At 37.8% G+C, this 12,672-nt stretch overlaps 1 protein-coding gene across 3 annotated transcripts in view; it reads right to left on the reverse strand.

The window, feature by feature from the left end:
- Positions 1-12,672, reverse strand: part of ARID4B (AT-rich interaction domain 4B) — a 152,225-nt gene that overhangs the window by 26,618 nt on the left and 112,935 nt on the right. The gene's annotated exons all lie outside the window — the stretch shown is intronic.

The following is a 12,672-nucleotide window of genomic DNA, read 5'->3' on the forward strand; positions in this document are numbered from 1 at the left end:
TTATACTGGCACAGTAGCACCTACCTAAATATTTACAGTACTTTTAACTTGCCCAGGAATACTGAAAACTGCATTATGCTTGAGATGAAAGCAATTTAGTTCCTACCAAATTTGGACTGAAGGTGGAAAATGAACAGAAAATATCTCTGCCCTCAGCAAAGTTGAATATAAATTCCCAGAAGTTGCTCTGATTTGGATATAGTTATGGAAGTCATTGCTGTGGACTTTGTTTAAAAGAAAACAAAACAAGCTTCCTGTCTTCTTATGAGATAACTAAAGGTAGTTCATGATGGTTCTACATAACACCACATGAGCTAAACAAAGATATCACAGTTTTTAGCTTTCTTAATTGAAGACATCTGTTATGTAGTTAGTTGTACAGTATCAGACATTTTTCACTACCAGTAAAAACACTACTCTATTCAACTTGGGTTTTTGACATGAATTATATTTCAAATTAGAGCAAAACAGTAGCTTTCGACTTAGGATCACCACCATGAGATATTGTATATTTGCATACATTACATGGAGCACCAAATACATCAAACAAGCAAAAAAAAAAAAAAAAAAAGTTATTGTCTCCATAGTTGAAATGTTCACTGTGATAGAGGAAGACTTCTTTATGACTCAGAGATAATGGATGTTACTTAAATTCTCTTAGGAACAGGGTAGGAGAAACAGATACATAAATAAAACAATGGCTACCCCCTTGGTACAGGCTGATGCCCACTGCGTAAGCTCAGTTTACAGATGCTATCTGGTAAATCATTTTCTCCTCCACCCAATTACAAAGTAAGGATGCTATAAGAAGACTGGCTATCAGAAGAACTTAAAGTAGCGAGTTTGGACGGGGAAAGACTGTTGGACCAAGCAGAAAACAAAAAAAGAAAATTCCAGAATTAGATGAAACAATCTACACACACTTCTAAAATATCTGAACCACAGTAATTAAACACTATGGTCTCACTATTTTGGATGACAATTTCGTTTTAAGATAATGAATATTCTGTATGGCTTCGGGAGATGCCTTGGAAAATTCTTTAGATACACTTCCTATTGAAGTCATTCCATGGTAACTTATAGTCCTATAAGTATTAGCTAATTTCTTTTCTCCATTATTTGCCTCTTTCTGTTCTACTTTCTCAGTGCTTTTTGTCTGCTCAGGCATTCCCCCATTCTGATACTATTCTTGTAGACTTTTTTTCTTTCCTGCACCAGATTTATTCTCCATTTTTATAAAATGTAGTGACACAATATTATTATTGCTATTATAATTAATAGCCTCTGGAACTAGATCGTGCCTTAAAAACCAATGAATTTAGTTCACAGATTCAGAAAACTCTGACCATGGAAGAAAATGGGACTTTGCAAACAATAGGCTTGCAAGAAAAGCACTCGGTAGGGAGTTAGAGAAAAATGGGAAAGGGACAGCCTCTTAAAACATTCTGGTCAATACCAGAATAATGATTGGGGGCACACCAGGTCCCAGTCAGAGAAAGCACAGAGAAGAGTAACAGACCAGCATTAGGAAAAGCCGCATTAGGGGATTTTGGTTAAGGGAGGGCTTTCAAATTCCAAAGCCTATACCAAATGGAAGCTGAGACTGCAGACATAAACCTTAACCCAGACCAATCCTTCAAAACTTCATGACGCTCTAAATAGCACTTTAGTTGCTTGATTAATCGTACAAGGGAAAAAAATATCAGCGAATAAACTGATCATTGTATTTTAAAAGTAAGAAATGTTCCTTCCCTTTACATAATCACTCAGAGTATCATCCAAGTGTTCCATTTCCTATACAGAGGACTTTCAAACAACAGGAAGGAGAGACACATAAAGTCATGTGGGAGAAAAAACAAAAACTGGTGCTGGAAAAAAAACAACAAAAACAGCAAAAAAACCCACAACACTTCCTATAGACACTAACTTATGTAAGGAAGAGGCCAACTCAATTTTTATTTTAACTAGTGCCAGTTAATTTATTTTTATTTATTTTTTTCTTAGTTTTTCTTTTTTTTTTTTAATGTTTATTTATTCTTGAGAGAAAGCATGAGCAGAGGAGAAGCAGAGAGGGAGGGAGACACAGAATCTGAAGCAGGCTCCAGGGTCTGAGCTGTCAGCACAGAGCCTGATGCAGGGCTCAAGATCACTAATGGCAAGACCATGACTTGAGCCCAAGTCAGATGCTTAACCAACTAAGCTACCCTGGTGCCCCGAGTGCCAGTTAATTTAAATAAAGAGGTAATATTAGTGGGTCAAGATACTGATTCCCTATCAACTACCAAGAATAAAGACTTGAATGAAGAGCATTTAGTTCAGAACTACAAGAAGTTGATGCTGTTTATTCTATGTAAACTTTGACTTTTAATACAGTATCTTAAAAAGAGACTCCACGTGTGCTCTAAGTAGCACAGAAGGAATCAAGAGCACATATTTTGATGGGGTCTCTCCACTAGTAGGAAGAACACTACTTAACAGATATCTAGGGTAACAGGTCTTCAGAGAAACCACTTTCTATCATTAAATACCTAGACTTCTCTTCAAGGCTGGTAGGACTGTAGCCGTCAGCTACCACATTTAGTAACAATGTAGTTTGAGAACCAGGAGAGAAAGAAGGCGAAGCGCTGGGCCTAAGAACAAAATGACTTGCACCTTTGATCCAAACAACAGAGTCCTAAGAGAATGTCAAGAAAACCAATGGTCTGCATTATTGATATAAACTGTGCTGCCTTTAATTAGACATTACCTTTAGAAATTAGGATGACAAGATAGTAAGGGAGCTCTCTGTGACAGAAGGAAATAGAGTTTGGCATGGCACAAAGAAAAGAGGATTACTGAATTCTTCCCTTTAAAAGCAAATACTGAGAAACTAAGAAAAACAAATACTGAAACAAATATTAAAATGTTGAATTAAAAAAATACTGAATTAGAAAATAAAGTCTGTCAGTAATTAGACCATACTTTTTCAATTATCAATAAATCACTGTAATTAATGTATGGAACCTACACAGGTATCTCATCTCGTATTTAACTAGAGTATTAAGGAAAATATTTTCAGAACACACGCATGGCGTACCTAAGGAGATTTCTATGGAGACCATCGAATATTCAACTAATGGAACGAACATGAAAGGAGAGATGCACGAGCAACTCCTTTAACTTATAAAGGTCTGCTCCCTGCTCTGTACAAAATGATGGAGCTGGACCAGATGACCCCGGAAGCAGAAAGTAAGATGAAACGCCAAGGCTGAAAGTACGCTCGGGGACTTATTCGTTTGATAAAGACTTCCTGGGGAGCTACGCACTGGGCATTCGGGAATGGTGTAGTACAGCTTCTTCCCACAAGGAGCTGACAGCGAAACCGAGAACACAACCCTAGGCGGTAATGACAAAAGTACCAATACAAACCTTCTGAAAGAAGCCACATAGGTATTTGAATTTTTTAAATGTGTTGAATTAAAATATTCACACAAAGCTAGAAGGAACCATTCAGAGACCGTAACATACTTGCTCTCACCAGAGAAACACAGCTTTCTGATTTTTGTTTGGATGTGTTGGCAAATCATCTAAGAAATCACTTAGCAATAATAAAAATGGAAAAGAACATTAATCAACCAGATGTAAGAAAACCAAAATGGCTACTGTTGCCCACAGCAATTTAGATTTGGGTTCTTCTTAACCCCAACCAAACCACTTTCAAAGAAATATTATCAGTGTGTATTAACATGTACCCCAAAAGACATAACCTTAGAGATTAAAAAAAATAATTACATGCATAATAAAGATATTTTAAAAATAATTTCACAAGCAAAACCAAACTGCCATAATATTTAAAAGCTCACTATATGTATACAGATTATAAAAAAGAGAAACTCTAAAACCCGACCATTAATTTAGGTAAAATATTAAAGTCATCTGTATTTTGTTTTCTGTAATGAATAGACTCATTTAATAACTGCTGAATAATATGCATTTTATATCTTGCCTATCTTTATACAAAAAGGTAATCCATGTCATACAACAAACTCAGGTCTCAAAAACCTTACATCTAAAGTGGAAATTTAGGCAATCTTAGCAAGGAAAGAAAATTTTCCCTCTTAATGGTTAGAGTAAAAAAAAATCACAGAAAAAAGTAAGTATGACACTGTAATAGGAAAAAAGACGAAATCATATGAAAAACAGCAATAGTTATTGATCATGAACTTTATAAGCCACTGTATCGATATTTACCTACTTTATGAATTTTCTATAATAATCTGAATTTACACATATATTTTTAATCTGAGAGAATATATAAATCAAAATTTATGAAAGACTCACTGAACACAATTTAATGCTTTCTGTCACGTACTTTAAGATATGACAAAACAAAAATAAAAGCATTATCTTATTGAAAAAATAAAATTCTAAGCATGCTATTAACATTTCGTATTTCCACATCATGTAACACTTCATGTTAAATCCACATCAAAGACACAGGAATGGTGTTCATCATAATAAAGAACAGAATGACAATAACTTGAATATTATAGCATAATCATATTTAATATTTGACACAAACAGCCTAAGTGCATGGCATAGTAATTATATCGATTGGTTTTCCTAAAGAGTTTAAGTCTGTCAAATGAAAAAAGGTATAGGTCTTTAGGCAGAGGGAATATGTAATGTTAAGAACACATCACAGAATACTCTATCAGGCTTATAGAGATCACTACAAATGGTTAACAACTGTGGCGCAGATACTGACTTTTAAAAGTACCTTAAATATTGACTTTATTAACATTTGATAAATTTAGAGGATTAGGATTTATGTACAGTTAGAAAAATATACCAATGTACCTACCAATCTACAAAACCACCAAATGAACAGGTCCACATTTACCTTTTACCTTAAACGTACCTGCCAATCTACAAAAAAATAATGAATGGAACAAGTCCAACTTAGTGAACATTCGAAGTTCAACATACAAAGAAAGCAAGCCCACCTGAGTGCAAAATATCCAAGTTACTAATATTTTTTCATGAAGGAACTATTTATTTTCACTCGCACTGAGAAACTAGAGTCAACTCAAAAGTCTTATTTTTAAAGTTTAACTATTTGTATGTCCATTTCATTCCCTGCTTTTAAACTTTATTTTCATCTTCTCTGCATGTATGACTGTCTGATACAAATCATTTGCATACTGCATAAGAATTTTTCACATGAGTGGTAACACAGCCCTTTGACTGCCATGGTACTTTTTAATTTGAATATGCTTTACATCATAAACATAAGTTGAATAAGCTGGGGGACTGTGGCAGGGGGTTAGGGAAGTGAGAGTTTGGAAAAGATGACAATGAGGGACCAAGAAATAAAGAATGGGACACAGGAGGAAGAACATGCGAAGGGAATTGGAAGGCCTGGTTAAAAAGACAGGGGTAGGGTGTCTGACTCCTGATTTCGGCTCAGGTCATTATCTCATGGTTCCAGAGTTTGAGCCCCTCAGCAGGCTCTGCGCTGACAGCATGGAGCCTGCTTGGGAGTCTGTCTGTCTGTCTGTCTCTCTCTCTCCCTCCCTCCCTCCCTCCCTCTCTCTCCCTGCCCTTCCCCCATGCGCACACACACACACACACACACACACACACACTCTCAAAATAAATAAACTCAAAAACAAAACAAAACAAAAACAAAAATGGAGCAATGTCCCCTCCCAGCCTTCTAAAACAAGTTTGCTGATATTCACTTGTAAACCCCTGTCAAATGATCTTCATTTATAGTTCATTAACTTTCACACTACAGCAATAAAGCAGACAATTTCCAAGACGGTTTTGCTTTCCTTTCTATCATTACCAGCATAATTACTTTAAAGCACAGGAACAGAACAACTCTGTACTCTTTTATCAACATTCCTAAGTCCATTGGCATACACAATGAAAGTATGGTAGGGATCAGATGACATGAAAGTAAAAGAAAAAAAAAGAAGTAAGGACATAAAATACTCTGAAGGTGGAAGGAATATGAATATGGAAGAAATTAATCTGAAGTGACATAAAAATTCTTAAAGGGACAAAAGAAGACAGAGTAGAAGGAAAGTCGCATCAGGAGTATTTCCCATCAGATTCACTTTAGTCTCACTCTCAACCCCATTTCGGCTGCTAATTAGGACACGGGCTCTTCATATGACAAAAATCATAAAAAAAAGAACTATCATGCATACTTTTATAAAAATTAAAATGGATTAAAAACTAAAGTATTAGAACTAAAAGCATAGGGGCACCTGAGTAGCTCATTCGGTTAAGCATCTGACTTCAGCTCAGGTCATGATCTCACGGTTCGGTTCGTGGGTTCCAGCCCCACACGGGGCCCTGTGCTGTCAGCACAGCCTGCTTCGGATCCTGTCCCCCTCTCTCCCTGCCTCCCCCTCCCCCACCCCACCCCCTCTCCCACCGCTCACTCACGGGCACTCTCTCTGTCTCAAATCAATAAACGTTAAAAAAAAAAAAAAAAGAACTCAAAGTATAAAATTCTTAGAAGAAAACACAGGGCAATTTTCTTTTTTTTTTCTTTTTTTTTTTTTTTTTAACATTTATTTATTTTGAGACAGAGAGAGACAGAGCATGAACAGGGGAGGGGCAGAGAGAGAGGGAGACACAGAACCGGAAGCAGGCTTCAGGATCTGAGCCATCAGCCCAGAGCCCGACGCGGGGCTCAAACTCACAGAACGTGAGATTGTGACCTGAGCCGAAGTCGGACGCTTAACCGACTGAGCCACCCAGGCGCCCCTCAATTTTCACAACACCAGATTTGGTGATGTTTTCCAGGATACACCACCGAAAGCATGGGCAATAAAGAAAAAATGGGTGAATAAGGACTTTATCAAAATTTAAAACTTTTGTATATCAAAAGACAGTATCAAGAGAGTGAAAAGTGAATTCTGTGGGTTCACAGAATGGGAGAAAATATCTGCAAGCCATGTATCTGGGAAAGGATTAATATACAGAACATATGAAGAATTCCTACAACTCAACAATAACAACAATTCAAAAATGAGCAAAGGGCTTAAACAGACATTTCCCCAAAGACATACAAATAGCCAATACGTATGCATCACTAGTCATTCTAAACATGCAAACCAAAACCAAATGAGGGGCGCCTGGGTGGCTCAGTCGGTTAAGCATCCAACTTCGGCTCAGGTCACGATCTCACAGTCTGTGAGTTTGGGCCCTGAGTCGGACTCTGTGCTGACAGCTCAGAACCTGGAGCCTGTTTCAGATTCTGTGTCTCCCCCTCTCCCTGCCCCTTCCCCGCTCATGCTCTCTGTCTCTGTTTCTGAAAAATGAATAAACCTTTCAAAAAAAAATTGAAAAAAAAAAATGAGATACTAAGTTAGCTAATAATAACCATTTTTTTAGCAACAGAAAATAACAAATGTTGGTGACGATTTGGAGAAACCAGAACCCTAATACAATTCTGCTAAGAATGTAACATGGTGTAGCCTCTGTGGAAAACAGCTTGACAGTGCCTCAGGACGTTAAACAAAGAGTTCCCACACATAAAAGCATTGAGAGGCTCCAGTGAGGGAGCCAGGCCACATCTGTCCCAATCCCCCATTTGTGTCCGTATTCTGTAAGTATCATTTTTGTAGACTAGTTCCTTTGATCTGGATTTTAACTCCTGCTGTACTTCTATTTGGTTGCCAGGAGGTCCAATTTAGTTCAAGATTTATTTGCTACTTACAGGCATGTACTTTTCTAGAAGTGGTAAGGGATATTAATGGAATGAATATGGAATTGGGATTACTTTTCACGTTTTAAAAATTAAATGCTCTTTTGTAGTGGGAAGTAATGTGGTCCTGAGGTCCCCACAGTCCTAAGTGGAAGCTATATTCCAGAAGGTCAAAACCATTTGGCTCCGAGAAATAATTTAGAAAAATGCAGTTATCAGAAAAGTGATTCAAATTAGGGCTGGAAAAATAGAGATAGAATGTAAACAAGTTAAAATGGGTATCAAAGGATAAAAGGGCACAATTATAAGGAAGAAAACACACAAAGACAAGAAGAGACAAAAGAGGATGACTGAGGAATGGCAGAAAAGGAAAATAAACAAGAAAAACAGTTGCCGCTGCAGCAGCTGCAACACAACTTAACATGTCACGGAAGGAGCGATCAGCAGGGTCAGATGCCACTGTTGAGGCAAGCAGCAAGAGGTCAAGAAAGAAGGACGGAATTCGGTCAGATGGGGGTCACTGGTGACAGTTTTGGAGGTGTGACGGGCGAAAGCCTTACTGGAGTGGGCTTACACAAAACAACACGAGAGAAGTCGGCTGCTCAAATAGTCTTGCTGGATAGAAATACAGCAGAGAAATGGCACAGCAGGAAAAGCAGGGGGAAGGTCAAGTGAGCTTTGAGACGGGAGAAATCCCTGCAGGTCCAGACAACAATGAGTTAGAACAGAGCGAGAAGCTGATGACAGAGAGGGGGAAGAAAGGGAGAACTTCTGAGGCCCCGGCTCTGATTTAGGCAACAAGGCACGGCACTCAGAAGACCGGCTTTAGACAGCGGCGCGCCCGATCACCGATGACTAACAACCGGGCGCAGAGCGTGGCAAGGGAGGCGGGTAAGAAGGTGGAAGTCTGCAGAAATTCTCTCATTCCAATTTTTCAGTGAGGTTACGAAGCAGGGATGAGGAAGAGATCCTGGGTATCTGAGGAGATAAGAAGCAGTATGAAATAGTCTTCAGAGAAAGTAAGAGAGGGGATGGAAGGGGGACATACCTTGGCCACTTAAGGTTCACAGTCATGAATTTAAAGTAAGTCATTTTGCTTTCTCCAGCCAGGGTGAGCCGCACAGGTGCAGGCTAGGAGCACGAGTGTGAGATTTAATTGGTGTTCGAGCAAGGATTACAAAGCAACACAAGAGCAACAGAAGAGTGTGGGGGTCAAAAGAAATGACTCGAAGGGGTGACTGAAGGTAAGTAAGCCAAGGGGAGGGCTGAGGGTATTAGGAGGGAGGGGTGGTGGGATGGATGGGTTGTAAATCCTGGGGGGCGGGGGTGGGGGGGTAGTTCCTTCATCTGGACAATCAATGCCTTAACGGGAACCATTTCTTTGTATCTCTGTTCAAGCATAGTATTTTGCACAGGATACTGAACTTATATATGCCAAATAAAAGAATAAATGTTTGTTAAAAAGCAGTTGAATGTTAGCACACAGTAGGTTTGAACCCATTTGTGAAAGCGTTTTACTAGTTGTCCCCCGCCCCCCATCTCTTCAAAGGAGGAGCCAATTCGCTTCGAGAGACAGAATTTTTTTTTTTATGTTTTGGTTTTGTTTTTGAGAGAGAGACAAGAGCGTGAGCAGGGGAGGGGTGGAGAGAGAGGGAGACACAGAATCCGAAGCTGACTCCAGGCTCTGAGCCGTCAGCACAGAGCCTGAAGCGGGGCTCAAACCCACAAATTGTGAGATCATGAGCTGAGCCGAAGTGGGACACTGAACCGACTGAGCCACCCAGGCACCCTGAGAGACAAAATATTTTTTAAATGAAATACATTTTTATTGCCAAGTAATATCTTTAAATATAACTTATCTTATTTTTAGTTTTCTAGAACTTATAAAATGGAGTAGAACTAATTTGCTAATTAGAAATTTTACAGCTGAAACTTTAGTGTTGCTTTTCCCTTTCTCTTTTACTTGAGGGTATCCTTTTCATGTACTTGATGAGCCTTAATATAAAAAAAAATTCTCTAATCAAATTCCCAACCCCTTGATTATGGAAAGCCAAACTGGAAATGGAGAAACACAAATCAGCTTCAATACATGATAAAACACTGATGCATTTTAAATTGCAAGCCAAGTTGCCCAGAAAGCTGTAACACACTTGGCTGTGTTTGGGAACGAGGATAAACCCAACACACACACAACAGAGATTGCAGCAGCTGAATTTCAGAGTGTAACTTTATTTTCAAAACTCAATCCCACGTTTATGGCATGAACTTAGAAGCGAGAACAAAGGGGATCGATTAGCTAATGAACTAAAAACTTCCATAAAGCATGAACATCACGCAGAGAAAACAAGCAGAAAGCCTACTATGAAAAATTACTGAAGTGTGATTATAATTTTTAAAAAAGTATAATGTCTTTTAAAAGACTACAAGAGAACATACTACAATATTACTAGTTGTCTTTCTACTTTTATGTATTTTGCCAGTTTTCTAGAGTGGATGCTATTTTTAGAAGAGTCAAATACAATTCATAAAGAAGCACTGACTTCCTCCAAGCACATGGCAACCTAGTGAAGTCTACTGTGTTGGACAATAGTTTTATATATGGTCACCACACCTGACAAATTCTGTAGCACTATTATGCCATTTATAAGCCATTATGTGGTTTAAGAGCCAGAGTTCTGGCTATTTCCAGTAAATCTGATGTAAGCCTGTAAAAATGTGTCTTCTTCTTGTGGTAGTAAAAATAAATTGGCCCAAATACTATTCTTTTGTGTAACAACAATTAACATTTTTCAAATGTGAAACAGGGGTGCAAATGAAAATTGTACCATTGGAAAGGTTTACACAGCATTTTAGAAAAAAGGTAAAATGTAGAAATTACCAGAAAAATAGCATTTTTTAAACTAAGAAAGATAGTCTCTTATTTTCTTTATGAAAAATCTGTTTACTGGAAAGTGACCTTTCAGATCAAACAAAACTCACACAAATAGCTCCATAAGAAGTTTCCTAAATTGCTATAGTAATGAATGACTGCCACTGAAGATAAAACTATTTTCATGAACCTTCATACATAAATCTTCATGTCTAATTTCACATCTCTTAAGTGTAAATTCAAAGATCAAGCTGAAGATCACTGAAACCACAGGAACACAGTTGCAGAACTGATGAGGATTTGTTGCAGTCCTCATTAGATTAGCTTCAGACATGAAGGAGCAGCAAAAATCATAATTATTGCTTATTCATCAATAAGAGATTCTGGTTATTACTGCAGAGAGAAATAGGACTATTGTTATACTGGCTATGAAAATTAACTGCTAATCTACAGAAGTACAGCTTTCTCTATGCTGCTGGAGTATGAAGAGATTCACTCTACAGGTCTTCGTCAAGTTGGTTAGTTTTCTTCTTTTGAAAGTTCAGACCACACAAACGCTTGAGGTGTGAGGAGTAGATGGCATCCTTCTCAGTGACATCAGCTTGTCTTGTTGAACTAGGTCTCGTTTTCTTTTCTGTACTATTAAAAACTTGAAGGTCTCAATTTAAAGTCTTCCCTTACCATCCCAACCCCTCACCAAATTCAAAGCTAAAATACTGACATTGTCTTTCTGGCCCCTAAAATCCAAGTGTTCCGACGGAAAGATGACTCTTTCCTTCACTCAGTCTTTTCTTAAACAAACAGAAAGTTGTGTCCTACTTGCAGAATCATTTTATGAATGTCTCAATTCTTATACTTACTAAGCCTCTTTATTTAATGGAACAATAGAAAATAATCAAGCCCTGATAATGGTGCAAGTTCTGTCACGAAATACAAAGCATTTAATAAGGCCACTAGAAAAACCACCTCATTATATAAACTAAGGGCAGAAGAACTGAAAGGAGAGGTAAAAGATGATGTGGCTCTTACATCTCTTGTGGGCATTACTCAGTGATTATTAATTTTTCCTGATTCAATTTTTTCCTTCCTAATTTTAAACTAACGTATTCAACATGTACACTCCAGGCATAAATGGAACTCCCTCGACATTTATATTATGATGATCATTTAGGAAGATCAAAATGATTAAATGTCAAAACTGGGCAAAATATTCTTATAGCAGCTATATCTGAGATCTCCAGTATTTTCCGTTGAACATGATCATTAATAGCCAGCCCTTCAGGTAAGGAAAATCATGCACCACAAAAGCAGCCCAAGAGCCAACAGACAAAAGGATAAATTACACATGGTGTTAAAACGGACTCTTCGGAAAAGCTTATGTTACGGGACAACACTGATTGATTAAAAGTACTCTTAAAATCCCAAACTTGCTGGTTAGAAATAACAAAGAACGAGTCCCCAAACAAAACTTCTAAACATTTCCTTATGACTTAAATTGTTATTTTCTTCCAAGCGTCAGAATGGATCAGAATTGCACTTTTCTCTAAGGAAGAAAGGTAATCAGATTAGACGTGCTTCTAGAGCTTCCTATTGCCACAGCAGGACAACACAAAATGGACTTTTAAGAAACAGAGGCTATATAGTTTTTCTAAGAAACAGAAATTGAGATGATGTTTTCCGAACACCTTTCTAAATCACAGAATACAACTGAAATAAAAAGCACGGGAACTGTATTCCTCCTTGAAGATACTAGGCATACCACGAAACCACCATTTCTAACTTCTGTGGTGAATTTTTCAAGGGCAACAACGCTATCACAAGCTGCATTTCAAATAAAGTGTCAAAGATTCCAAAACGAATTTATAGTTTTTCTTAAAAGATAATTTAAGTGACCAGATCCTAAAACAGACTTGCCAATTTTGGATAAAATTCAAATACAAAATTTCTCTGGATGAACCAAAGAAAACTTGTGTAAGAAAAGAAGTGAAGTCACTGAACACCACCTAAAGCCAAACCTTAGTCTTGCCTTTCATCCCTAGGGTTATCAACAGTCAGAAAGTGCACCCTATTTTAGTTAAGCACGCTTGCTTATTGCATT

The sequence above is a fragment of the Neofelis nebulosa genome, chromosome 13 (assembly GCF_028018385.1).
Source record: "Neofelis nebulosa isolate mNeoNeb1 chromosome 13, mNeoNeb1.pri, whole genome shotgun sequence".
NCBI classification, from domain to species: Eukaryota; Metazoa; Chordata; class Mammalia; order Carnivora; family Felidae; genus Neofelis; species Neofelis nebulosa.